This window comes from Phocoena sinus, chromosome 13 (assembly GCF_008692025.1).
Source record: "Phocoena sinus isolate mPhoSin1 chromosome 13, mPhoSin1.pri, whole genome shotgun sequence".
NCBI classification, from domain to species: domain Eukaryota; kingdom Metazoa; phylum Chordata; class Mammalia; order Artiodactyla; family Phocoenidae; genus Phocoena; species Phocoena sinus.
The window spans coordinates 51,097,738-51,125,560 of NC_045775.1; the positions used below are offsets into that span (position 1 = coordinate 51,097,738).

The 27,823-nt window shown below is 44.3% G+C and overlaps 1 pseudogene; it reads left to right on the forward strand.

The window, feature by feature from the left end:
* The first annotated feature begins 641 nt into the window (after positions 1–641).
* LOC116764018 lies at positions 642–27,101 on the forward strand (annotated as a pseudogene).
* Positions 27,102–27,823: the final 722 nt, after the last annotated feature.

The window sequence follows — 27,823 nt, forward strand, 5'->3', positions numbered from 1 at the left end:
AGTGCTTCTTGGTTGGCTGCCCTTCCACAACTTTCTCTGCCCTGCCTGGAGTTGAGAGCACGTGCCCCACCTACAACTCCAACGTGTGAAGAGAGGCCCTGCATTCTCACTTCCTCTGACACATTTTTAGAGAATGGTCTGAGCCTCAGGGGGGTCAGTGCAAGTTTTATTCTGTGGTATGCCAAGCCTCCTTCCACCTTGCAATTTGGTGGAAGAGAAAGCACAATTGCCTGGGAGTCAGGAGACTTGGAGTCAGCTGCAACTGTATCCCCAAGTGGCTGCACAACTCTGGACAAGTCATCTGTCCTCTCCAGGCCTCACTCTTCGAAGAGGCTTCCAGCATCAGGGCAGTCCTTGGCCAGGGTCTTCCAGCCTTGGCTCTGCAGATGTCATGTGCTGTGGGCATAAGGGCATGTTTGCACCCAGGAGTTCATGGGAGGCACCTGGGGCATTTCCCCTGGACCTGTGTCTGCTGATTCTGGCCATGATGACACAGCCCTTGCTGCAGTCACAAGACAGTGAGTGAGCATCTCAGGGAAACAGTTTCCTCCCCAGGACCACAGGCAGCTGTATACCCAAAGACTGAACTTTCCCTGATAAGTCAAGAATGGCCTAAGCAAGGGTTCCACAGTTGTCCACATATGGACCCCAAGAAGCCTACGGGCACGTCTGAGGAGGCCAAGCTACCCATCCATGGAGCCTTCAAGGCCAGCACCCTTCTTACCCGCAACCTCCGAGCAGGTGGCACTAGAATGGGGAACTGTGTGGTTCCCGAGAGCCTGGCTGGGGAATTCCTCTCGATTTCTCTCTGCTCCACTGCTCTCCCCACCTGCCTCCATCTGCCTTTAGGGACAGGAGAGAGCTGACTTGGAAGGGACCTCCAAAGCCATCTGGTCCACCCTCTCAGTCTACAGATTCAGAAACTGAGTCTAGAGAGAGGAACTCACTCACCCAGGGCAAACAGCTGCCTGAGGGGGAACAGTCATCAATGATAAGCCACCCAACCTGTCTCAGGAAAGCCAGCAGGGGCTCTCTCCTTCCGGAGGCCTTGTCCACATGTCCGCAGTGAGGCAGGTGCCACACCAAGGCTCTCCTCTCAGGGAACAGGGTGAGAAAGTGTCTCAGAGGATGCAGCCAGACAGATACTCCCCATGGTTTCCTGTTCTGGCGGGAACCCCGGTTGGTTGATTTGGTTCTCTGCACCAGTGGCGAAGGCCAACTACCTGCCTGCCTGCCTGCCTCTGGGGGCACAATGTTGGTTATAAACTTATCATGACTGTCATGAGCAGAACAGGAAGGAGGAGAGTGAAGTAGCAGTGTCTTCAGCTGACCAGCATTCAGACTGAAATTGGGACTCAGGCCTCAACTCAGACCAAAAAGCTATCCCTAGGAGCCCTGTTCCCTACAGGGCTAGAGATCCTCAGGGCTTCTGGAATTTCCTCCTTCTACTGAGTTATACCCACTTCTCTCTGCCTGTCTAAAATCCTCTCTCTCCTTTGAAAAGCAGCTCAGGGCTGCCTCTTCCTTGAAGCCTTCCCTGACTATACTCCCCCATCCCAACCCCCCACCCCCTGCCCCTCCCCCGCCCCCCCCACACACACACACACACTCAAGGTCTCCATCCTCTGAACTGAGCACCCATGACGTGTCCTGGGCTGCTCTTTAGAATGCACATACATCTGCAATCATCTGACCAAAGACTCTGAGTGTCCTCCACAGCCCCTATCCCAGCAGAACACATAAAAAAGTGCACCATAGTGACTTGCTGGTCAACTGATTCCAGTTCCTCCCACTGAAGGAAAGGGAAACCAACATGTGTGTCCCACACCAGCACCCCAGGAGGTTCTGCCGAGAGGAGTTCATGGCAAGTTGCCTCCAGGGTGCGACGACCAGAAGTCAACCGGTTTTGGCAGGCTCCACACTAACTCACAGGCCAGCTGCAGTGTGGCAGAGCAGGACCGGTAAGTCCCACCTTCCAGCCTCCTTCCAGACATTGCAACACACACACACACACACACACACACACACGCGCGCGCGCGCGCAATGTCCTTGCATTTTGCCTCCTTTGCTACCCCTCAAGTCTCTTTTCACCCAATTCCTCCTGTGGATAAGTTAAGACTGGTGTGGTCAGGGGGCTCATAGGGACTTGCCTATAAGTCACACCCCGGTCTCTGTGCATTACCCACCACCCAGGACTCCTTCCAGCTCTAGGAAAAGCCAGTGAGAGCAGTTCTCCATACTTGCTCTGACAGGGCTCAGACAAGTAAAATCAGAAATGGAGAAATGGCAGTAGTAAAAGCAAACACCACCGCAGAGCTGGACCTCACGCAGGTCCCTGCCGACATTTAGAAGGACCCTATGATTTCCAGACTGCTCCAGGCAGTCATAATCTGGGGAAGACCTTAATGCTTGATTTCTCTTTTCCTGCGATTTGTAGCTTGTGGCACTCAAAATCCTTGAGTCCCAAACAGTGTTCTTCCCCTTTAGGCAAAGTTTCTGGACCAGGCAACAGTGGCTCTCTCCAGCCCGGCCCCACCTGGCCCCAGCCTAAGGCTGAAGAAACCTCCTCAGCGAAAGCTAAGGGTGTCATGGTGACATTAATTCAGCCACATTCCACATGTATAATATTCCTGAGTAGTAGTTAAGCCTGTAAATCCATTATTTATGATGCAGAATTGCCCATGCAATGCAATGCAGGTATGTTAGTATTGCTGTGAGAAACTTAACTTTTCAACGTCCTTGTTTTGAGAGGTACAAATTTTACAACTTCAGCAATGCGTCACCAAACACTGCTTACATAGCTACTTCCATACCTGGTTCAAAGTGGCTGCTTATATTCAAATATAGAATTTCCCCTACCTGAATATACCGAACAAATTAAAAATGGTTCATGATTTGCATCCAAGTTCTGGGTTTCTTACCATTGCCCTCATTTCCTTTGTAGCATTGAAATCAGACCTTAACTGTGCTTGTGAAACAAAAACACGGAGGCCATTTCCATTGCAGAACAGAAAGTCATAGACAAGCACCTGCATGTCTTTCTTTGTTGGTTGGGGGTGGGGTGAGGAGGGAGAAGGAAGAGGGACACTTCCATCTCCACCTCTCAACTTCAAGCCAGAGACTGGGGGTTCAACCTCTGTGTCTCCAGGGCACCCACACACCTTTTCTGGGCTGTGATTGTCTGCTCTTGAAAACGGCTTATACCACCAGTATGCTTTAGTACTGACAGAAGAGAAGAGCTAATCAAAGTGACTAAGGCAAATATACCAGATTATCACAAGCCCTAGTCCCTTTCTGACTTGCAGCTGATCTGGAAACATACTTCATTACCTTCCAGTGCCATGTTCCATGGAGGTGAGAATTTTAAGTTCAAACCTCTTCCAGGTCATTATGAAGATTCATGTGTCAAGGCAGAAGAATAGAATATGTTTTAGCAATTTATTAGTTTTAATTTTAAAACATTTAGACATGGGACAGGTAGGCTTCTGTTTTTACTCTAATCCTGCTCTTTTCTTGGCAATAGGCCGGCTTGCCATTTTCCAACACACACCCTTCGCTTCAGTCGGAACCACAATCCCACCGACACACCGCCTCATCCTTAAACTACACCAGCTCCTCCCCCAGCGCTGTTCTTCTCCAACTCTCACCAGGACTGCTACCCACCCCATCCCTTCCAAATCCTTCCAAGCTTCCTGAAGCCCATCTGAAGCCTCTGCTGAAACCTTCTGTCACTCACAGACCTCCCTTCTCCCTGCACCCCGGTAGTGCTCCCAGCTATACCACCAGACTTGCCCTATGTAAAGTCTATTTGAATCACCTGATGACTTGTACAGCTTGTCTCTCTTCCCTTGTAGACCTCCAGGAGGGCCCTAATCTTACGTGCTTCTGCATTGCAAACAATCCCTAACAGAATGTTGAATTGAAAGTTGACAATAAATACTTGCTCTTTTTTGGGAGGAAAAGTTGGCAGATGTAATCAAAATTTTAAATGTTCTTGGACTCTAACCTAGCATCCTGACTTCCAGGCATCTAACCCGTAGAAATACTTGGAAAAGAGCTTACAGGACCCTGCCCATAGTAAGCATACTATTCAGAATTAATGGTAGCTAGCTGTTGTTGCTGCTACTGTTGTTAGAATGCTCCCTGCAATATTGTTTATAATAGCAAAACTCTGGAAAGCAAACAAATGGCCAGCAATAAGAGAATCATTAAATAACTGGTGGTACATCAGTTAGATTCTATGCAGATTTTTAAAAGAATGATTTTATTTTTTTAAGAACTAAATATATAATTTTGTGTATGTATATTATACACATTCAGGGAGGCAGCATAAACTCATAATTAAGAGCATAAATTCAGGACTCAGACTGCTTGAGTATCAATCCTGGCTTCATCTCCTACTACCTATGTGAACTTAAGCAAATTATTTAACTTCTCTGTGCCTCAGTTTCCTTAACTGTCAAATGAAGAAAATAATAATACCTGCCTCATAGGACTAATGTATGGACTGAATGAGTTCCTATGGGTAAAGCACTTAGAAAAGTATCTGGCACATATTAAAAGTTAGTTGTCATCAGTATTATTATCTGCAAAAAAGACAAAAGATAAATACCAAACTGTTAACAGTGGTTTCCTCTGGAGAAAAGGAAATGTTCTGGTTTTGGGTTTTTTTTTTTAACCACAAGCAGGTATAACTTACATAATATAAAGATGCAACCTACTTGCTAATAGGTTGCAGGTTTGACTCATAAGGACAACTGCTACCTGAGATGCAGTGTGAGATGTCAGGATACAGGACCACAAGCCACGGCTTCCTCATTTCTAAATCCTGATTCTAACTCCAACCCACAGCCAGAAAATAAAAAATAAAAGATGTTATCACCAGCTGCTGCCCCACACACACACTCTGCAACCCCACAACGTGCTAAAAAATTGAGAACATCTGTTTGGGGGGAAAAAGCACCAATTACTATTTTGAACGGGAAGAAAGGGAACAAGTAAATTTGGCAACCAACATATTTTTACTCATACGCTTTGAATGCCAAGGTAGGATCTAGTGCTGCTTTAATAATCATCTTCCTGTGGTAAAAGGTGACTCTAAGTACTACCTAGGACCACACCCTCCATGTCGCAAAACCCTCCTCTCTTCCTAGACACCTTCCCAGCCACCCCCAGTCTGCAGCATCATCTACCTCGCGCCACGTGGAGCCATGCTTTGGCCCCTGCCTCTAGGAAGCTCTGGCTCTGGTGACCCACGTTGTGATATGACACATGCGCCACCCAAGGCCCAAGAACACTGAGAACAGAAGCCCTCTACCTTGGGCTTCATTCCTCTCCACCACTTCCCAGCACATCCCCTCCTACCAGCCACAGCACAAATCTAAACTCCTTGACCCCACCTCAAGGCCTCGCCCAGCCTAGCCCCGGGGCTGTTTCAGCCCTGTCTCCGGCAATTCCACGATCCCCTCTCTTTCTGGGGGTGCAGTCAAGCTGGCCAAGTCCCTGCCCTCCAGCTTGACCTTTTGCTTTGCACTTCTTTCTTCTGTGGAGGCTGCTCCTCTCATATTCACCATCTTTGTGCTACTGTCAGCATCTCCTCCCTTGCTCTTCATGTAACCACTTCCCACTACCCTTCAGACCAACTTAACATCCCGCATCCTGGCCCCTGACCAGTGCATAACCATCTCTCTGCCCTCTCCACTCTGCACCCTCATCTTGCGCTCAGCAAATAACCCAAATCACACAGGCTACCCTCTGAATGGGTAGAGCCTGTCTCCATAACCAGACTGCAAATTCCTGGAAGACAGGACACCTGCCAAGCTTCTTTTCCTTTCTCATATTGGGCATGGGAAGAGCAGGGTAGAGGGAAGGCTGGGAATTGGAAGAAAGGGAGGTGGAACTCTTCCCCCAAAAAGCTGAAGTGGAGTTTCATTTAGTAGCGAAATCTCCATTGACAGCTTGCTAACTTCTCGTGGCAACCTTTTCTTATTTGTCTTTTTGTTCACTTAGAAAGCTAGGAAAGAAAAAAAATTGTTAAAAATTAAATCCGAAACTTTCAGCTCTGATAAGATGAATTTTCTCAAACACCAATAATTCCACATGGCTTGTCTAAAATTAGAGAGAGAGAGAAGTGACCAGGATTTTTAATGGATTGGCTTCCATAGTAGATGCAAGATAGTCAAGTTTTATTTAAATGACTTTCTTAGGAAATTGGAGCAGCAGGCAATGCATCAGATGCCAGAAGTCCATTTAAATATTATACTAAGGGAAGGGAATTCATTTGGTCAAGCTGCTAAAATGAACAGGCAGGGACAGAAATGCCCTGGAGAAGTGCTGGGTGTTTCATCTTGAATCCATTTGTAAAATAAACACATTTATTTACCAAGTTTAGCACTTTGACTATTTCCTGGAATCAGTATTTGCACAAATCTATGCTGAGATGGCCAACTGGAATTAAAAAGTGACCAAGACTACAAAATTAATTTGACACTCCTCAATTTTCTTGTTTAAAAACACAAGACAAAATCCTAATCAAATTGGAAGTTTATACAGTTATTTCAGTCTACAGCTTGGAAATTGCCACAGCACACTGGCAAACGGCCGCCCTTAGCGCCTCCAGCCCCAATGTGCTTGTGATGATGGTCCAAGCTACAGCTGTTTATGAGCTTAAAATGCAAACATACTAACTCCTTTCTTCTGTAGGAAGAACTTGCATTCCCACTGACACCTACCGCTGCCTTACAGATGGGCCTAGCCCTGAGATTTCAAACATACTATAGGAAACACACTGACACACACACACCCTGCCCAGACACTTAAAATTACTTTTCCAGTAGGATCCCAGGAAAAGGTTCTGTTTAGCTACCACCTGCACATGGCCAGGTTATGACTGGTTTGACAACCTATAGCCTCTCCGGTTCTGCAGGGGTCCTTAGGGTAACTCTGCCCTCTGCCAAGTTAATGACTCCTTTTGGACTTTGGATCGGGTGTTTGGTATCCTGAGTTTCCTGTATCCACCAGAGGCAGGAAGACCACACAGTATCAGACTTAACATCCCACAAGATGAGGTGTGGTACAGCAGACCTACTCTACTGTGCTGGCAACTGGGGCTGGAGGGTGAGGTTGTTGTTTACTGGCTCAGTAGCTCACCAGCCAGTTTCATTACTGCACTCCTCCCCTCCTTGCCCCTGAGTAACGGAACTCCTGCAGGGAGGCCTGGCTCTTCCCTGTAGCTCTCAAAGATTTCAGAAGCCCCTTCTTCCCTGGCCAACTTTTTCAGCAATAGCCTGCCCTGCTCTCCCCATATTGTCAACAGTTCATAGCTGAAGCCTCAGCGGAATATCACATCCAATTTCCCATAAAATGGGACATGAAAATAAACACACATACTGTATGTTGGTTTACATTTCCTGCACAGACCCAGCAGGGGCAACAGGAAAGACATTAAGGAAACTATTTCTAAAGCAATGGGCTACATTTTAGCAAGAATACTCTCACTGACCCTAAAAAGGAAGCCATTAAGATGGCTAAAATCCCATATAATTCTTCAAAAACATTCTTGAACATTCCCATTTTAATTTCCAAAGTCAATATGGCTTGCTAGTGCCCCATGCTCTATGACAACAATTCATATTGATGGGGAGGGAAATATGAACATTTTTCTATTGAATGGAAAACTTGGTTATTTTTAAGGACATTATTCCAAGAGAGAAAAAGGTCTTAAGTCCATAGCACCTGACAGAATATTGTTTTGTACCTAGAAGGCTGGTTTCTCTTGACATCTCTGCCCTTATTAAAAAAGCGTATCACAGTTGTCACCTTTATATTTTCAGTCACGCGATTTCAAACCCCAAAACAGAATGTTGCCATTTATTTTTCTTCTGAAGAAAAGGAACCCTGCTTGCATGCACGCTCAATGCCCCAAATCCAAGAGAACATTCCCATCGCACCTCTCTAGTTCAGAGCGCGTGGCAAGCCTGAGTTAGTGAGATGTCTGAACTAGAGAACAGAAAAGGCTATTCTATTGCTGTCAGGTGAACTCACTAGTAATAATCACTTGCCATTAGCACATTAAAATTGTATGTAAATGGTGTACTGAAGTGCTAGAAAACAGTTTGTTCTCAGGCAGATAAACGGTCTCTCCTGTAGTCTTGTTCACATTGCTAATCTGGTCAGCATAGCCTTTCCTCGTGGATCATGTAAGCATTAGCACCAGGTGCCCTGCCAGGGAAGCACCACACAATCCAAAGCCGCCTTGAGAAAACAATGCATTTTCCACCACAACGGAGCCATTTTACCACACCTAAGAGCCTGAAAAATAAACAAAAAATAAAGGTGTGTGTCATATCACCGCCTCTCTCCGCAGGGGCCTTCTTATGGTGGGGGACAAAATGGCAGCCCCACACTCCAGCCATCAGGAGAAACCTGACAGCTCCTTCCATTAAACTTTCCTCCATATCCTGCTCCTCACTAGCCAGCCTTGGTGCCCTAATTCTTCCCCTTCTCCCACTCCCAAGCTTCTCCCTGTGAGGAGAGAAGGGTGAAGACGTGTGGAGTGTCTGGGCCCGGTGCTTTCTCCGGTCTCATCTACTCATACTCCTCTCTTAGTATTCCTGTGCCACTGAACCTGGGATTATTACTTTTGTGGGTTGGCGAAGGTGGGCGTCTTAGATCAATGCTAGCCTTAAAGAGCAATGTCCTCCTCACTGGCTCTTCCTTGAAGACCTGCACTTTTTCTCATCTCAAGAGGCAAAATTGAAAGACTCAGCTCAGGGTGTGGGGCTACAGGACTAAAGGGATCACTAGACTGCTTTGGAGCCAGGCCCTCAGCCAGAAGGGCTAAAGGAGCCCTGTGACCCATGCTAGTGCAGATTTCAGCAGGAACAGAAGTTTCACACTAGGGCATGGGACCAAAGCCATGATGAAATCAATAGGATGCCTTTGCCAAGAGTGCCCACTCTGCATATCTCCCTTAAGCCTGATCTAAGAGTTGACGTTTAGGACCTGGTTAAATAGCTTTCCAACTCATCACAACTGACTGAACGAGCAGATAAATGGAAATTTGGAACATAAGAAGCTGAGATAATCCACACACAAATGTCATGTCCCCAGATGACTGTGGGTTGAATATATGCACAGCAAGACATTTTCATAAACCAAGAAGAGATTAAATTGCCCAAAGTCTTTCACCCTTCTTACACTTGCCTATAACACAGCTGCTAATATCTAGCACCATTATTAGGGGTTATTGAATTGATGTTATATATACAATAAGATTCACGCTCCAAAGATATTAAGATCCACTGTCAGACAAATCAGTCTTTCCCAGCTCTGATAAGAAGCCCAGTTGGGTGACTGGCTCAAGGGTCATGCAACTTCCAACCCCTCATACCGAGAACAGTGAAATCACACTTCTGGGGGCCCAACATAGAGGATAACATAGAGAATCTAAAGCAGAAGTTTGAAGTTTCCTTATTTTAAAATTAATGCAAATTTGGTATTCAACTTTATAATGTAATAATAATCTTTCCATTAATTAACAATTCCTCAAAAATCCTTCAATAAAATAAATGCTCTGGGGAAATTGCCACGTTTATCCTACAGCCCCAAGGTTTGGCCAGCATACCACCACCTCACCCCACATACCCCAGCTTGAAAAGAAAAGCAACGAGGGAACCAAAGCAGAATTCTGAATCTTGGAAAGAGAAGTGAAAACAATGCTTACCAAAGTAGGGGGAGACTGATTATATTTTTTCCATAACCATTTTCCATAGCCACTGCTAGAAAATGATTAAAGTATTATGCTGGCTTGTCATGAGGTTTCACACTGAACTGTGTTCATTGAAAAGTTTTCTCCCCAAGGGACCATCAGGACTTGGCTTAGGAACAGCCTCTGAGAACACCTTGAGAACTTCATACATATAAGCCAAACTCCTTAATCCCTTAATACACCTAAATTCTGATGAAGTCACTGAAGGTGTCAGAGCAAGACGCAAAATCCTCGAGAGACTATCATCAATTTAGCATTTCCAGTTCAGGTGGAGACATTAATTCCACTTATCAAAGAGAAGTACAGAAAGGCATTCATTATGAAAAGCAGAAACCCAAAATGAAGAATATTGTGGGTTGGTCTCAGCTGGGTTTCCCTGAATTTATTACCTTGGAAAGTTCAACACAGATCTAAGTCTTCCACCCGAGACGGTAGCTAGTGGGAAGCAGCATCTGGGAGCAAATCACCAGGATCATGGTGGCCTCCTCACTGGGTACCAGCTGTGCAAACCCCTCAACGTGAAGGAAGAAAGAAGAAGCAGCTGGGGAAGAAGGTTAAGGAAATTGTGTGTTTAAAGGCAAGACCATTTTAAATTTTAGTATTATTCCTATATAATTTGATACATGATCGGATGAGATCGGGAGGAAAAGATTCAGACATACGGGAGAAAGAGGAAGTAAGGAGATCAGGGTGAAGGAGTAGGGAATAGTAGGAATGATACAAAGGCCAGAAGACAGAGAACAGAAAACAAAAGAGGCCAGATGGTGGGAATGGAGAAGAACAGCCACCAAAATCCTGTCCTCTGGAGGCATGCTTGTGCCATTTGGAGGAATAACTTTAATTTGTTTTGTCTTTTTCTTACAGTTTCAGAACATCGGTGGCTTAGACAGACAAACTTCTCATTTGCAAGGAGGAAAAGAGATCTCGCCTTCAACTCAACATAACTTAAATTTGGCTCTGACTTTAAAAGTTAACCAGTTTTGGAAAAAAAATTAACCTAAGCCTGAAGCTTCAGAAAATGGACCTTAAATTTTACCTGTAGTTAAATCCACCTTCTTGCAATAAAATAGTAATTAATATATTTCCATCTTCCTTCATGATTAAATTCAGGAGAAGAGTCTACAAAAGCATGATTATACCCAGGGAAAGTTACAGTCAATGGATTTACTGACTAGAATTAGGGGCACTGTTTTCTCTATTTCACCTCAAAGTCAGACATCAAAGTAATCTCTCTCTCTCTCTCTCTCCCCCTCCCTCCCTCTCTCTCTCTCTCTCACACACACACACACACACACACACACACACACACGCACACGAGCATGTATACACTCCACCTCACTCTCCCTCACTCTGAATGTATTCCTGCTGATAAGAGAATCCCAAAGTCTCATTCCCATGCTCCACCGTCTTTTTTCCTTATAAGCTTAGAGTCATGTATGCGGCATATCAATTCAGTTCTCACTTGTCAGGTCAAGAACAGGGCCAATACACTGGCTTAATTTAAAGAGTTTCTGAGTTGTTAGAATTTCAGGATTCAAACAAAAATGAAATTTGACTTAGAGGGGTTTTTTCCCGTCCACTTCCTGGTGAAGATACAACAAAATAGCCAAATGGTAGTTAGACGATGGAGAATAGGTGCAAAGGGCTGGAAAATGCTCTGCTCTTGAATAACTGAAAGCAGACTAGAGATCCTTCTGTTCTATGAACTCTCCACAACCGGAGAGAATAGGTTCCCTGAAAAGGTCTGAGCACTGGTCAGGGAATTCCAAATTACAAGGGGGAGAAATCACTTGAATGAAGAGTTCAACAAGAGATTCCCATCTATTTAAATTGTAAAGACACCAAAACATGAAAATCTGCCTGCCAGTCCTGCTCTCTCTCATTCGCTTGAGCCAACTACATGCATGTGCTTGGATGCAGAAAATAAAAATGGCCCTGCAGTCCCTTGAAAAACTTTCCTTAATCTTGATGTTACTTTAAAGCCATCATAAATCACACAACCTGCCAATCTTGCCATGTTCTATAAACCGTGGCGAGAGGTAGAGTATTTCTGGCCCAACGATCTCCCAGTAACAAATGCCAGTTCTAATGCTGCAGCATTTCCTCAATACCACTCGACCTCTTAAACAAGGCTCTACAAGTATATTAACTGTCATATTCTCAATTTTTTTTTACAATGGGAAGTGATACCCTCTTATGACTAGCTCGATGGAGCCAAGGGCAGCGGCTGTCTGGGGACTGATGAAAACACCCAATTGTGGTGGGCAAGGCTTTCCACCCACCAATCATTGTCCCTAACATACCTATGGGTTCCCTGATCCCTACAAGATCCCCCAAGGTCACACCCCACTGGTTCATCAGTTCCAGCCTGCCCCTGTAACTCACTGTCATCCAAATGGGTGCCAAAATCAACCTCCACAGGGCCACACTCTGCATGGCCTCCAGGATCAATCGAAAAGGCTGAACCCAGGCAAGCCCATGGCCTGGCTTGCCTTCAGGAAATTCCGGGCTGTCTGCAGCAGCTGTGGTTTGAGTAGTACAACAAATTCACTTACTGAATGACAACAGCTTTATTGGCAAGCCAATTCAATTAAAGCCCCTGCATCCAACAAAGTCTCCGGCAGCCCTCTCTGCATAAAGAACATGGAATCATGCCTACATTTCCCTGAGTGCCCTCAGCCCTAGCTGTCCCTCTACATGAGAGGGAGAGGGATGAATGAATTAGATGCGGATGATGGTAATTAATGGCTGGCTGTCAGAGAGTCATTTTGGAGGCTCGGCCCGTTGAAGGCTCCGTATTAAATACCAAATCCCAGCACAAACTGACCAGGACAGGCTAGAACTCGCTTTCTAAATAGTAAGAGTGTCACAGGCACCTGCAGCAAGAAGGGAGGGGGAAGCAGGGTAAGGTAAAGGAGGGTTGGAGGGGAAATAGAGAAGCAAAACATCAGGCTGCTTACATTGATCAATGCTTCTTACACTATTGATATATAAATAATATGTTCATTTTTCATTCTTACAAAATATGTCCTTTAGGCTACCATTATGGTGAACTTACTTCAGAGTTCTGACATGAGCTTATTAGGAGGGGGAAAGGGAGGGCTGACTGTAGAGCTACAAACAAAACACATTTTCTTATAAAATACATATAACAGATCATGTTTGCCTTCAGTAACAAAGATAAAATAAGAGTTTTTCAGATCCCTGGCACAGTCTTGCCAACCAGTCCTTTGGCACTCAAAGAGAACGTGGGGGGAAGAATATCAGAGGGGGCAGGAAGGGAAAGAAAACAATTAACAAATCAGCTCCAACTGGCTCATTTATATGGAGATAGCTCTCACTTTGCCTTTAGCCAATGCCACCAACAGAGCCAAGTCAGGTTAACTACCTAGCAGGAGATAACTTGGGTCAATTGGGCTTAATTATTCTTGATAGTAACAGGTTACCATATGCACTGTTTGGAGCATAAACAAAAGCCAGATATCGAGGGGCTAAAATGATCCTTCTCCAACAATTGGAGTCGTGTGAAAAGCCAGACTCCTGGTTCATTTCACCTGTCTAAAGTCCTATTCTTAGAGGTCTCAGGGCCTGAGTTGCCACCCATGAAATGTAAGAAATTCCATGACTATACTGGAATGAGTCTTTTGTCTCACTCCCAGAAAGAGAAGAGAGTTCCAGGTGGGAAATTTCATTTAGGGAGTTTGTTTCTCTGCTCACAGAATGTTTGCCTAGAACCTGACTTCAAAATTCCAAGCTTGGAGAAAATGTCACCTCTACCAGGAAGCCTCCCCAGATTCTCTCAATAATAAAATACTTCCTCTGCTACACTCCTAGAGAACCCTGAATGTCCTCTATCATGGTCTTTAATTCAATCTTCTCTACAACACAGTTTGTTATCCCCTTGTCTTCCTTCCCCAAAAGACAAGGATTTTCTGAGGGCTGAGCTCTGGGCTTTGTATATAACTGGCACTCAATAAATCTAAGTGGAGTTGAATTAAATGGCCCTTAGGAAATGGATACAACTTGGCAAAGCCTCAGTCTTAAAGAATTATGTGGGACCTTGTGATGACCCTACAGGCATCAAGATTTCACTGCTGTTTTCCTCACTATAGCCACCAAATTGGTTGCCCACTTTAATTAGAACAGAGGCCAGATGTCTGGCCAGCTCTGCTAGAACCGGAAGAGCTAGCAAGCTGGTGGAGTTTCCCAGCTGGGGGCTCGAGAGGCTGGCTTCGTGTGGTTGGGTCACCTTCCCTTGCATACTTCCTTCCCTCTTACTTGACTCCCCTTCCCCCCCCCCACCACCCCATCCCGAGGGCAGCTGTCCCTTTTATCAGCAAAAGCCCTTTCCTGACAACACATCTGTCCAGCACAAAGTTTCACCCTGTCCAGTGATTCGGTTACCTGAAGCATTTGCATCCTTGATCAGTGCAAGGGCCTGAAACATACGTGTCTGTAAAGAGCCAGCAGAGGCAGAGTATCTCCTTTCAGAAGACTACTATCCACTAAGAATGAAATCTAATATTTAAAGGGCATGACACCCCGTTCATACTAGATTTCATTAATCAGTGTTTTCGTGGAAAGGATAAATCCTTTATGCATGCCTTTTTCCTGATTTTTTCCCCCATTTAAAAACTGCAATGCTTATTTTTCTTCCCTGCTATTAGCTCACAGAGACCCACTACCGTGAACCCTGCTTCCTTGCCTCCCAAAACTGACCCTTACTCATTCACACTGAGGGAATGAAGTTCAGTCAAGAAAAGAGGGGTGCAAAGAGAGACAGAAAAGTGTTCTAGTTAGTTTTAAACATGTTTCATTAAATAAAACCTTTGCAACCCTTGAAAAAAATAGAGACTGTCACTATAATTACGAGCCTATACTTGGCATGTGAGTGACCAATACGTTCAATGCCTCAAGAATATTAAGTAGGAGATCACAGCCTTCGCTTGGACACTCACTAAGGACTATATTACTGACATTGAACATGATGAGAATGGCATTGCTACGACAGCCACAAAACCCACACTTTTAGGTGAAGTTCAGAAAAGAGGAATCACTGGTATCCTTCCTGAGAGATGTTGACCAAAGAATATGCTGATTTTTTTTTCTACCTTTTCACATAGACTCTTATGTATCTGCATATGGCATTGAAATTGCAATGAAGCAATGAAGATCAGCACCAAAGTACTTAATCATGTCGCTAAGGACGGAAGAGTCTAACAATGCCCAGGACCTCGGAATGAACCAGAAGCACTTTTCAGATGTCTAAACACCTATGACTGTGCTAATACTTTTCTGCTGCACGTTCCCTTCAATTTATGGAATAGTGAAGACCCAACAAATTGTTAAATAATGCCCCATTTCCTCATTAGCTTCAAATGTTATTCCCATTGTTGAGTAAATATCTTGGTTCCTGAATAACACTTTTTAAAATATGCAACAAATAACACAAATATGGGGAAACAATATGTACAAAGATGCTTATCACAATATGCTTTATAACAGTGGGAAACTGGAAGCAATCAAAATGATAACAATAGGTAAGTTGTTAAGTGAATACACTGCAATGGACCATCATGCAGCCATTAGGAGGATAAAGACCATATAGCAACATGGAAAAATGCAAGTGACACATGCTAAGCGGGAAAGGGACTGGAAATTGTATTGCACTGTGATTACAACTAGATAAAAGCATACATACAAAAAAAGACCAGAAGGGAATAAACAAAACTAACAATTGTGTTAGGGATTATAAATGATTATTTTCCCTTATCTTTACTTCTCAAACTATCAGTAATGTTACATGTCTTTTATAATTTAAAAAATAAATGGAAAACCCAGCAACTTTTTAAGATCTATTATTTTTTAAAGTAGCTATAATTTTGAAATTAAAAAAACAGTAATATGCAAAATATTCTAACTATATGAAGCCCTAATTAAGATGTTCCACATGGAAACAGCAGCCCTGGCAGGGTGAGCATCACCCCACAATGCTGCTCCCACCACTAACACACATCTCAGGGAGAATTCCCTTCTGCAGACTCTTCCACTGACTCAGATTTACAGGCCTCTTTCTAGATATTTTCACTCCACCTGAACAGTTTATTTCAATATAATCATTGGATGGGAGAAAGCAGCAGTAGCTGAAACTGAGGGCTGGAAAGTCAGAATTCTGCTTAACCACAGATGCTGGCATCCAGCTGGCTGGCTGCAATGAAGCTGCTTAGGGGTGGACACTGGAATAGCCACACAGGAGAGATAAGAGGCTGGGAAGAATGAGCCTAGCAATTTAAAATAAACCTGAATCTCCTTAGCTCTGTTGAATAAGATCCCAGGATACTGAAACAACTTGCAGCTTTGGCCTTGGATCTGCCGTGTATGATCTTTGAAGAATTAAAGAATGAGAATAAAAGGGTCAGAACTCTGGTAGGGGCCAATTTTACATCCTTGCTCCAAACAGCACCTCTTAATGTTCTAGTGGATCATGCCCACTTCTTGACCAGAATTCATTTCCAAACTACAGCCTTCTGCACCCCACAGAAAAGTGTATACCTAAAATTTATCTCATGGGCAGCTAATAATAATCTACAGGCATTAGCTAACAGTAATAGATTCTGAATTACATAAAGAGACAATAGATAACCAAAAGCTTACCTAGCAAGATGTCCCACTCACTTGGCAGCACTTCTTGTACTTCACATTAAATCGTACAGGTCACATGTTGCTGCATCAAAAAAACCATAATTTCTGTAGTCTTAGGTGAGTAAGACTTATGTTCCCACATAAGCTGTAAATGCTAACCACTTTTTAAGACGATGGCCTCCCTTTAGGATTTGACTTCTTGCCATGACACTTTTGATAACTTTATCAACCCCAGCGTATTAAAATATTCAAGCTTGTAAGCATCAACTATCTAACACTGATTCGTGAGTCTAATCCTAAAACTAGCTCTTTAGGCTGTTTTAGCTACTTTTATATGCAACCTGAGTACACGACAATATCACATTCAGTTTGGAAGGCAGACCTTATAAAGTGTGAAATCTTTTCAGACACCATAGGAGTGCACAAAACAATTATTAATAAGCATTGCACATATTTTTAAATGTGACTCTTTTGCTGGCCTTCTTCCTCATCTCAGTGCTCCTGGTATCACTTCTTTAGTCAATACAGTAAGTCGTTACAGCCATGTCTGCCCAGGGAAATGGAAGGAAGAATTCAGGTCTTCCTTTTTGGGTGCAAACCCCAGACAGCCCCTAAATTAAGACAGAGAGGCAGAGGACAGCAAGAGTCATCTCCCCAGAAGAGTAATTTATTTTGGCTTTAATGAGAGGCAAGACAGTCCCCACACACTTGCTTGGCATGAGCAGAGTTTAAGAACTTAGAGCAGTTCCTGAAATAAGCACGAAGGACATCTTCTCATACCACACCTGAACCACCTGTTTGCTAACTTCCTCCTTAGACTCTCAAGTTTTTGCAAGTCTTTGCCTGAAACAGCTTCTTAAATCTTCAGTTAAATCAAGTGCCACCTTCTCCCTATAGAAACCTCAGCCCGTCCAGGGTCAAGGCAAAGGGTTACTGCTGAAAGGAGGCACCAAGTTGGAAGGACACTTGGGGACTCTTCACTCTAGTGGTAGCCACCAAATCACCAGAGGAGCCTGTGACCCAGCCCCAGAGATTCTACTGCAGTGGGACTGAAAGCCCCCCAGGCGCTTGTGCACACACAACGTCTCTGTCACAGGTGGCCCAAGCACAGCACTTTGAGAAACAAGAATGTACTCCAATATCCTCTGAGGCTCAGAGAAGTTGCCAAAGACACATAACCTGTTGGCAGTGGAGTTAGGAGCAGTATTCAGATCTGTAGACTCTTGCCACATCCTACTGCCCCAGGGAGCGAGAGGAAAAGCAATTACAGCTGGAGGCCGGGCAGGAGCAGGTAGCACTACCCTCCCCAGTGGATACCAACATGCGCTGTGGAGTTTGGAACCTGGAGCAGGCACTTGGTGCCAAGGGGTCATAATACCACCTTTAATGATGCCTATGGCTAACCTTCCCCACAGGAGCCACAGCAACAAAACTCTTTTCTAGGCACCTGCATTTGATCTAATATCTGGATAGAAGTGGCCATCTGGGGCTGGCTTAGCAGAACCATAAAATCCAGTCCCAGCTTCACCGAGTGTCAGCCATGTAACCATGAGCAAGTCCCTTACCTTCTCTTCGGCTTCTGTTTGCCCATCTGAAAAATGAGCCTAATGCCTACTTTTCTGATTCATTGTGAGAATCAAATGAGGTCACGATATGTCCTCTGAAAATTAAAATCTTTTGGAAGCATAACGTCCTATCTAGTATTCTCATACTCTTATGGATCCTGTGCAAAACTAGAAGGAATATACCCTCTTCTACAACAAGAATTGGATAGGACAGAGCTTCCCTAAACCACCAGAATTGCTCATATTTTCTAGGAAGCCTAAAGGCTATGGCCAGTGTACACAGTATCAATGCAGACTCGTGGTAAGCAGAACAGAAAGGATGAAGCCTTTAGAAGGCACTTGGGATGCATTCAAACTTGGACCCCAAGGCTTTGTTGACTTCCTATATCCAAGAGTCACAGCCGCAGGACTGGGGTTTATCTGGTCCTCTTAGCCCTGATCAGAGCCAACAGTCGTAATGATTCTGGGGTCCTTCGATGGCTCTCCTCCCCAGCTATATAAACACATGGTTCTGAGGCACTTCCTTTGCCTCCTAAACCAGCACTCACAAACGCATTCCATGCAGGATTCCAATTCATCAATTTTCTGCCTGCATTTGCATGTTTGAAATGAGGAAAATATTTTAGATCTCTGTTTTTTATTCCAGATGGAATCTGTTTGTAAAAACCCAGAACTCCTTTCAGAGGCCATTGAGAGGTAGAAGAAGGTGAGGGGGTGGGGCTTCTGGGAAGGCTCTGGGGCCCCAACTTCCTCTTCAAGTAGAGCAGCTGTACTTCTACCTAATCGGGCTCCCACAGAAGGCTTCGTTTTGTTAATTTTTTTTAAAAGTCATGAAAACCAGTCATCTTATCCAGTCCCCTGGTTTAAAGGGGAGGAAATCACATTGGAGAAAGGTTAACTGATATTCCAACCTTCTCCCTTAGTCACTTGCCCAGGCAGGAGAACAATGGGAAATTCTGCTTCCAATGGAAGGGCTTCCTGCCAGGGTCTTCGGTCTCAGTGCAAGCTGCTATGCGTGGCAGCAGCTGGGTGGCTTCTCCTGTCTGTCCCCACATCTGGTAGCTCTTAACAGTGGCCACCTCCAGTTCCAGCTCATCAGTGCCTCCCCAGGGCCTCTCCTGGGGCACTCCAGTTAACAGCTAGGATGGCATCTCCAGAGTTCCTCATCTCCTCTGCCAGCTCGTCTGGCCCTCTGGTTTCTGGGTAGCACCATCTTTACAGAATCAGCCCCTCTCTAGGACTCTTTCAAAGGACAGTTCTCAAAACAACATGAAAATAAAAAACACCCACAAAACTTATTAATGACTCTGTGAAGTGAATCCGGGGAAGCAAGTCCACGTAAGGAACCCTGGCTGTCACACTTAGTTGCCCCCTCAGGGCCCAGGCCTGCTGATTCTCCTTAGCTCAGGGTGTGTACCAAGGTCTCCAAAGCTGTCCTCCCAAGGGTTGTAGGGGGAAACTTTATACTATTATATCTATGTTACATTTGTTGAGCATGGTAATAGTATTGTGATTATGTAGGAACATGTCCTTATTCCTAGAATATGTAGTCTGAAGTGTGTTTGTGTGTGTGTGTTTAGATGGGGAAGGTAGGGAGATATAGGCTGAGAAAGAAAGAGGTAAAGCAAATGTAGAAAAATGTCAGGTGGTGAATCGTGGTGAATGGTATATAAATGTTTATTGTACACGTCTTCTAACTTTTTCTTAGGTTTGACATTTTTCCAAATAAATGCTTGGGGATAGGGGAAGGAGGTCTTATACAAAGGCACATTTACCCTGAAGTGGATGAAGCCTAAGTGTCAGGGTCCCTCACTATATGGAGTCCTTCCAAGACACTGGTAGGTTAATGAGGGTCATCAATGTAAAGAGTAGGTAAGATGAGTTACTATACCAGAAAACCTGAAACACCCTGAAATCTTACAGCTTACATACAAAGCAAACTGGATAGGGGTTGTTCCAAGTTTGTCAACAACCTAAAAAGTTATGACATTACCAATTACAAGCAGCAAAACTGACATTTTCTTAATTGTCAATAATAAAAGACAAATTTCTATCAGCCACGTTAGAGAAAGACTAAATTATCTTTCTATTCTCTCTGTAGAAAATATTACAAAATTGTTGTGTACAAAGAGGTGAACAAAGAATATAGAAGGAAAAGTATCATAGAAGTATGTCAAGTAATTAATTCAAAATATTGTTAGTTTTCTAGATTTTTGTCATGTTTATAGCATTTGTCAGCATGTTTAATAATTATATAATTTGATTTATTTTTTCCTTCTGTATATGAATTCACTTTTAGAGCCTCCCTCCTTCTAAAGTGCATGCTTTGTTTCCCAAACATGTTGATCACACAAATATATGACAAATATCAATACATGCAGCCTTTTTTCAAAGCAACATCTTTTGGGTTTAGGGTTCCTTGGAACACATTTGGAAACACTGCCCCAGAGCAAAGTTGCTTCCTTTTATCCACATCTATCTATCATGGTAGCTGCACTGTAGCATTTGATTTCCAGAAAGACATTTATTTCAAGAGTTTACTTAAAGCAAATAAACTATATTTTTCATTGATCTTATATTTACATACAATCTGCTTCATATAGCCACATTCATTAACCCAGCCAATTAAGGTCCAAACAGCACTGTGAGGGAGGCCAGACAGGTAATAAGAAAGGATTTGCCCCAGGTCCCACTTCACAAACATCCACCTCCATCTCTCCAGCCTCTGTTTGGCTACTTCAATGTCCCACAGGAGTAAACCGAGGCAAGGGGGCTGGAGGTAACTTTTCTTAGAACAACAAGGCATAGGATCTGGGTTTCCATTTTGTGGTTTACTGTCGAATTGGTAAATTACTTTAACAGGCTCGATTTCTGTGGCCTGCTTGTCCTTTGACAACTTGTGTTCAGTGCCACCTGGGGGAGAGACACAGAAGACTAGGGCTCACATATGGGAGAGAGGGGAGTGAGTATGAGGGTTCACCCTTCTTTGCCCTCCCCAAAGTGAAGACAATTCATCCTTTTCCCCCAATGGAAAAGGATCAGTCTTTGACATTTTGCATTATAGATAACGCCAAAGAGGTAGCCCTAAATGCTAAAGGAAACTTTCAGAAAGAAGTGCAGCTTTCTATGGTTCCCTCTTCCTAACCATCCTGCATCAGCAGAACAGAGACCAGACACAGCTTCCGGGCCCATGAAAGAACTGGAGGGACAGAGCCCCATCACAGTGCTCACTTTGCATTAAATTCTCCTGCTTTGACATGGAATTCCAGGGGCAGGAAGGGGAACCCTTCTGGTAAAAATTCCAGAGCTGGGCTTCCCTGGTGGCTCAGTGGTTGAGAGTCCACCTGCCGATGCAGGAGACACAGGTTCGTGCCCTGGTCCGGGAAGATCCCATGTGCCGCGGAGCGGCTGGGCCCGTGAGCCATGGCCGCTGAGCCTGCGCGTCCGGAGCCGCAACGGGAGAGGCCACAACGAGAGGCCCATGTACCACCAAAAAAAAAAAAAAAACTCCAGAGCTAATGCTCTAATACAAAACCCAGTAACAACAACATAATAATAATAATGGTAAAATAACCATCATTTATTAAGCCTTTTCCCAGCCACCTTAGATACTTTCCATGAATTATGTCATCCCCTATAAAAAAAAAACTAGCAAACACTTCTTCAAACACTAGGGTAAGAGGGTTCCATTCATGTGGTAAAGGGCACAGAGCATTGCTCTGCTTTGACTCATGTCAATAAGTAGGTAGAGCGCTCCCCTGGTGGCACAGTGGTTAGGAATCTACCTGTCAATGCAGGGGACACGAGTTCGAGCCCTGGTCCAGGAAGATCCCACATGCCGCAGAGCAACTAAGCCCATGTGCCATGACTACTGAGCCTGCGCTCTAGAGCCCGCGAGCCACAACTACTGAGCCAGTGTGCCACAGCTACTGCAGCCCACGCGCCTAGAGCCCGTGCTCCGCAACAAGAGAAGCCACCGCAATGAGGAGCCCACGCACCGCAACAGAGAGTAGCCCCCGCTCGCCCCAACTAGAGAAAGCCCGCACGCAGCAACACCCAGCGCAGCCAAAAGTAAAATAAATAATTTTTTTTTAAAAATAAGGAGGTAGAGGAAGCTGACCCCTATGGTTGGGAGTCATCCCCACTCCCCCACCCCTCAGCCCACCATGGCCTCTCCACTAAACACTCAGAGGACCAGCGATGGTGAATACATAGGCTGTGCACTGGTCACACTCAGATATTAAAGTCGACTAATAAGTAAGAAATATAATAATTATACAGTTGATACATTATGCATTTTTATTTTACTATTTAGACAATTCTGAAGTTTATACAGGTAAAATAGAAATTCACTCCTCACTTTCTCTCCTACTGTTAACAGCTCAGTGGGTATCCTTCCAGATTTTCCATATATATGCATGGAAATAATAATGGCCTAGACTGGCTCAGAAACCCTGCCTCCAAGATCATTTTTAGGAAAGAATGACTAGGAAACATTTCTGGAAAAGATAAAAAGGGTCAGAGACCAGTGTCACCACTTCATCCCTAATCATGGCTCCAAGGGATCTACCTCAGATCATATTTCCTAGAAACAGACTCCGTGAGATTTGGGTGCAGAGCAAATTGGGGAGCATGCTTGGAAATAATACGTGTAAGAGAGAGGGGGAAACAGAAAAGGACAGGTGGGAGAGTTGAATTGTGTGATGCAGCTGTCGCCTTTGTGACAATCCCGTAGGGAACTCAGGAGTTGAGATGCCCTTCTGAGTTGCCCCAGTTAAGGCAAGGGAACCAGGCTTTCCTATTCTCAAGTAACTAATAATTGGATGCAGGGAGCCCTTGGGAGAAGGAGTAAGATTGGGCAAGGCAGCTTCCTTCTTCCAGGGCTGGTTCCAGAGAGAGTACAGCTGTGAATCAGCAGGAGCCAACATCTCTTGGTTTTGAAGGGGGAGCTGGGAAGCCTACCGCAGCATATACTACAAGACCCTCAGATATTCCAAAACATTCTCTTCTAGAAAAAATGTTTCTCTTCTAGGAAGGATGAGGAGTAAATAGGAGGGGAAAAAAACTTGCTGAGTGAACAGATAAGAGAATGCTACAGCCCAAATGTTGACACAGCTCCTGAATCCAAAATGCCAAGGTTCATACCTAATGTTCCCACGATTTCCAAGAATATTGCACTATGCCATACCCTGCATAACAACACACACCGGACCTAACTACAGTTGCCAATAAGGAATGGCTAGGATGGCATTTTCCTCTCCTTTGGCCCAGAGCACTGAATTCCACTGGACAAGTTTCACCTGTATGATTGGAAATGAAAAAAAAAAAAAAAAAAAACTCTTTTCTTTATGAACAATAATAAAAACAATTCTAGGAGGGGAGATAGAGCAATGCAAAGCTTTCTTGGAAATCTCATTGCTGCACCAGGAGCAGATGTCCTGGGACACAAGTTCAGTCCTGTTCTATCCCAAATAGCACTTCGGCACACGTGGATCCAGAGCTCCTGGTGATCCTGCTCGCCCAGCTGTTTTCTTTCCTTCTAGCCTCAGCAAGGACACCCAAACCTTCTGAGGGCAGGACCAGCTACAACACAGAGCTGGGACCCCAGTCAGCTGGACAGTGTTTTGTGTCCAACTACATCAACACTGGTATTCTTTGGGTGATGCTATATCAGAAATGTCATGCTGATTGCATTTTTCTACAAACACTCATAATGAATGACAACTAACCCTTCCTAAACCAGGCCTAGGCTGGCATGCTTTCCAATGAAACACTCCAAAGTTCCTTCAAGTGGGATTTCTATCCAGTAAGAAGTGTCCAAAATTGTCATGACTGGCGTCAAAATAACACAACCATTATCAGTATTCATGGTAAAAGTGGCCAGTAAATGTGCCTCTGGGTCTTAGGCTCATGGTCTACAAAACGGGCAGCTGTGTGCCTGCACTGAAACTGAAATAACAGGTCAAAGAACAGACAGCATTCCTTTCAGCATTTGGGAAGACAGACTCTACAAATAAAAGGTAGAATTAACTGATCAACTTTGTAGCATGACCTTGTCCATCAGTTCTAGAACATGAGAGATTTCCATTGTGATGGTACAACTACCACTGAACAACTCATTGCATGCATTAATTCAGCCACTAAAGGCCTCTTTCCCCATACGTTCATATAAATACAAATCTGCTTCTGGGGCTCTAGGACAGTCAGGGAAAGGTTAATATTTGGAGATTTATCTTTAAACATTTTTAATCCACTTTTTTACAAAGATTGGCAGAGCACTTGGCAAACTGTCCCCTTACCAGTGACTTATGAGGGACAATACTACAAAAAAATAGGGACCAACGTGTCTCAGACATCCCTGACTGATTTCTTCTGCAGCAATCTTACCTTCCAAGGGGACAAAGGACAGGCCCTACTCTACTGTAGTTAACAAGTGCAGAGCACCCACCTGGACCAGGCACCATTTGAAGCCGTTCAGCATTAAATCCTCACAACAATTCCAACTTACTACTGTTATCCCCATTTTCAGATGAGAAAATTGAGGAACAGAGAAGTTAAGGGACCTAGTAGTCAGTGTCAGAGCTATGATTCAGAGATAAGCATCTGACTCAGGAGTCTGTGCACATAAACTCGATGCTATCCTGCCTCCAGAATGGAAGCAAGCATCTTCCAAGAAGTGCTTTTACTTTCAATCCTTTAGTTGCCTTTACTTTCCAAATTCCCTTTGAGACAGGCAGAGCCGAGGTTACGCATTTCGTGAAGACACCAGACCTACATGACTTAACTGAGTCACAGAATTAATCAGTGATTGGACAGAGAATGGAACCTAATACAACACACAGCACAGATCTTTACAATTCAACCAAGCAGACAAAAAACCAACAGACTCAAATCTGTTCCCTATCAGCAGACACCTGGACATGCTGGACAAGTGCAGGAGGTGATTGCTAAGCTCAGACCCATTATAGCCCCAAGGCACATCGCCTCCTCCCTCTAATTCATCCTGAGCAAGGCACTGAACCCATCTGGGCCTCCTTCTAGTTGCAATGACATGAGTCAATTCATTTCGAGGACAAAACAATAATAAATATTTGCATTATCCTTAATCATTTCCAAAACATTTCAAACACATCATCTCCTTTAGTCCTAACAGCACTACGAAGGAAGTTTTGTAGTGTTCATTCTAGAGATGGAGAAACCAAGACTCACAAAATTTGTCATCTATCCAGTCCCATGCATAACTCAGTCTTAATGTTTGATCCTGCGCTCTCTCCACTGTGCTCCTGCAACTGTATTCTGGTTCAAGATCCAGCAGTTGAAGACCATGGTCAAAGAGAAGGCTGGGGAAATCTGAACCTGCCATCAAACCAGGAACTGTTCATCCCCAACACTTCAACGCTTCATTGTCAAATAAAAAGAATGTTGATTTCCATTATTTAACCAAATAGGATCCATTCCATGAACATTCCAACTGCTAATCAGACTTGATGAATGACAAAAGGACATTGTTTTCCACATTTTTAATCTGTTCTGCTGGACTCCCAACCCACCGGTGAAAACTCTGAGGGACCCCAAGATGGCAGTGGTCAACTTGTGCAAATCAAGTATTTTGTGATCAAAAGACTTAACTACTCTAATATCCAACTTTTTTTGTAACTGAAACACCACTGGCCACCAAAATCTAATGGTTCTTTATATTATTAGGTCATTTATTCCCCCCAGCAGCCCTGTGAGGTGGATACTATTGTTATCCCCATCTTTACAGATAAGAAAACTGAGGCACAGAGAGATTCAGTGACCTGCTAGTCAATGTCAGAGCTGTAATTCAGGACTCTGATGTGGTGGACTCTGGAATGCTCAGTTAGACAGAACTTCTTCAGTACAATTCTCTAGGATTTTAGTTGGTTTGGGGATAGAGAATGTTTTGTTCTACTTTTTAAGTTTCACTATTTATCAATAGAGTTTATCACCATATCTTATCACTATAGTGGCTCATAAGGAGACCTCTCCCCACTACCATTAAAATAGAAATCTTCTTGGAAGGGCCAATGTCGAAAACCCTTATCAGTTATGAAGTAGTAAAAAATAAGAGAAATAAGGAAAAATATAGCCTCTGGAGAGACTTGGCAATGCCCGGAGGTGACAAAAGGAAGAGAAAGAATAGATAGTAAAGGTGAAAGTTTTCCAAAAACAAATGTTACCTCTATTCTCTACCCCAGCTCTTTACAGCATAGCACATACCTCTATGAATGAACATTCTACTTACGGACTAGAAAAACACAGAAGCTGTGACTGAGTGAGTCCAAAGATGCAAAGTCCAAGGACCTGACTCTCTCTTCCCCTCCAAGCCAGGTGAGTTGCTATCCTTCTAAACTCTTGGCCTCCACAAGATCATCCCCTACCCCTTGATGTAAAGACGTGTCACCATGCCTCTGGTGGCAGCCCTCCCAATCTTAGATGGCCAGGCCCAATCTTGCAGCCCACCCCTCAGCAGACCTGGTCTTCCTGGAGAACCCCACAAAGAGGGCATCCCACGTTTTCAGCTGCTGCTGCCAATTACCCAATACTTCTTTTTCTACTTCTTGGTAGTTTATTTTATCAGGCTATCTTATTTCCATGTACGTGGGCCACTCAAATACTTTTTTGAACAAAGCAAAATGTTAGTAAGTATAAAAGTTAAGGCTGCCGAAGAACTGACAAGACGGCAAAAGTAGGGCACAAGAAGCAGACCTTCCGCAAGTTCACCTACCGCAGCGTGGACCTCGATCAGATATTGGATGTGTTCTACCAGCAGCTTATGCAGCTGCACAGCACATGACAGCATCAGATGCTGAACAGAGGCCTGTGGAGGAAGCAGCATCCTTGCAGAAGTGCCTGCACAAGGCCCAGAAGGAGGCGCCGCCCGAGGAGAAGCCGGCAGTGGTGAACACACACCTGCGGGTCATGATCATTCTGCCTGAGAAGGTGGCCAGCATGGTGGGCATCTACAACCACAAGACTTTCAACCAGGTGGAAATTAAGCCTGAGATGATCGGTCACTAGCTAGGCATGCTCTGAATCACCTACAAACATGTGAAGCAGGGCCAGGAGCCACTCACTCCTCCTGCTTCATCCCCCTCAAGTAGCCTGCTTGGCCAACCAAGGCACAGTTTTCTCTTTTTTTAAAAAAAAAACCAAGGTAAATAGGTAAGTAAATCACACCACCAATAAAGGCAGAAGTAATAATAATAGCAATAATCACAACAACAACCATTTATAAAGTGCTCCCTGCATGCCCTGTACTTTCCATACCTGATTGCATTTCATCTTCTCAACATGCCTTCAAGGTAAGTATATTTTACAGATGGGAAAACCGAGGCTTAAAGGCATTAAGTAACATGCCCACATCAATCAAGAACTACGAATGCCCAGTTCCACCTGCAGGTCTGTCTCTCTCCAAAGCCCAGGCTCTTTACTAATATCCTAGACTCCTTGATCCACTCTACAGCCAGGTAGGCTTTGCATATAGGAGTACATTTCTGTTTTGTTTCTACCCTATTATACTGGTGGGGTCTAGAGAGGTTTACTCCCTTGCCCAAGGTCTCATGGTGGTGTGGACAGAAACAGAGCCTCACATCCTCTGATTTCTACTAAAAACACTCATTCCCCTCTACCCTGATGCCATATACTCCCCTGCCTATCCAACTGGCCCTGCCTGACATCTCTCACAGTGGCCTGGGACTGCACGCGTTTCTCAATAGGCAACATGCTCAAAGTGCCCTCCCTTCCCACGCCCCTTTGAAGCCCTGGAAGGAACACATAGTGATCCACTCCTATCCAGATTCCCAGCTGCTGAGGCCCACGGGCT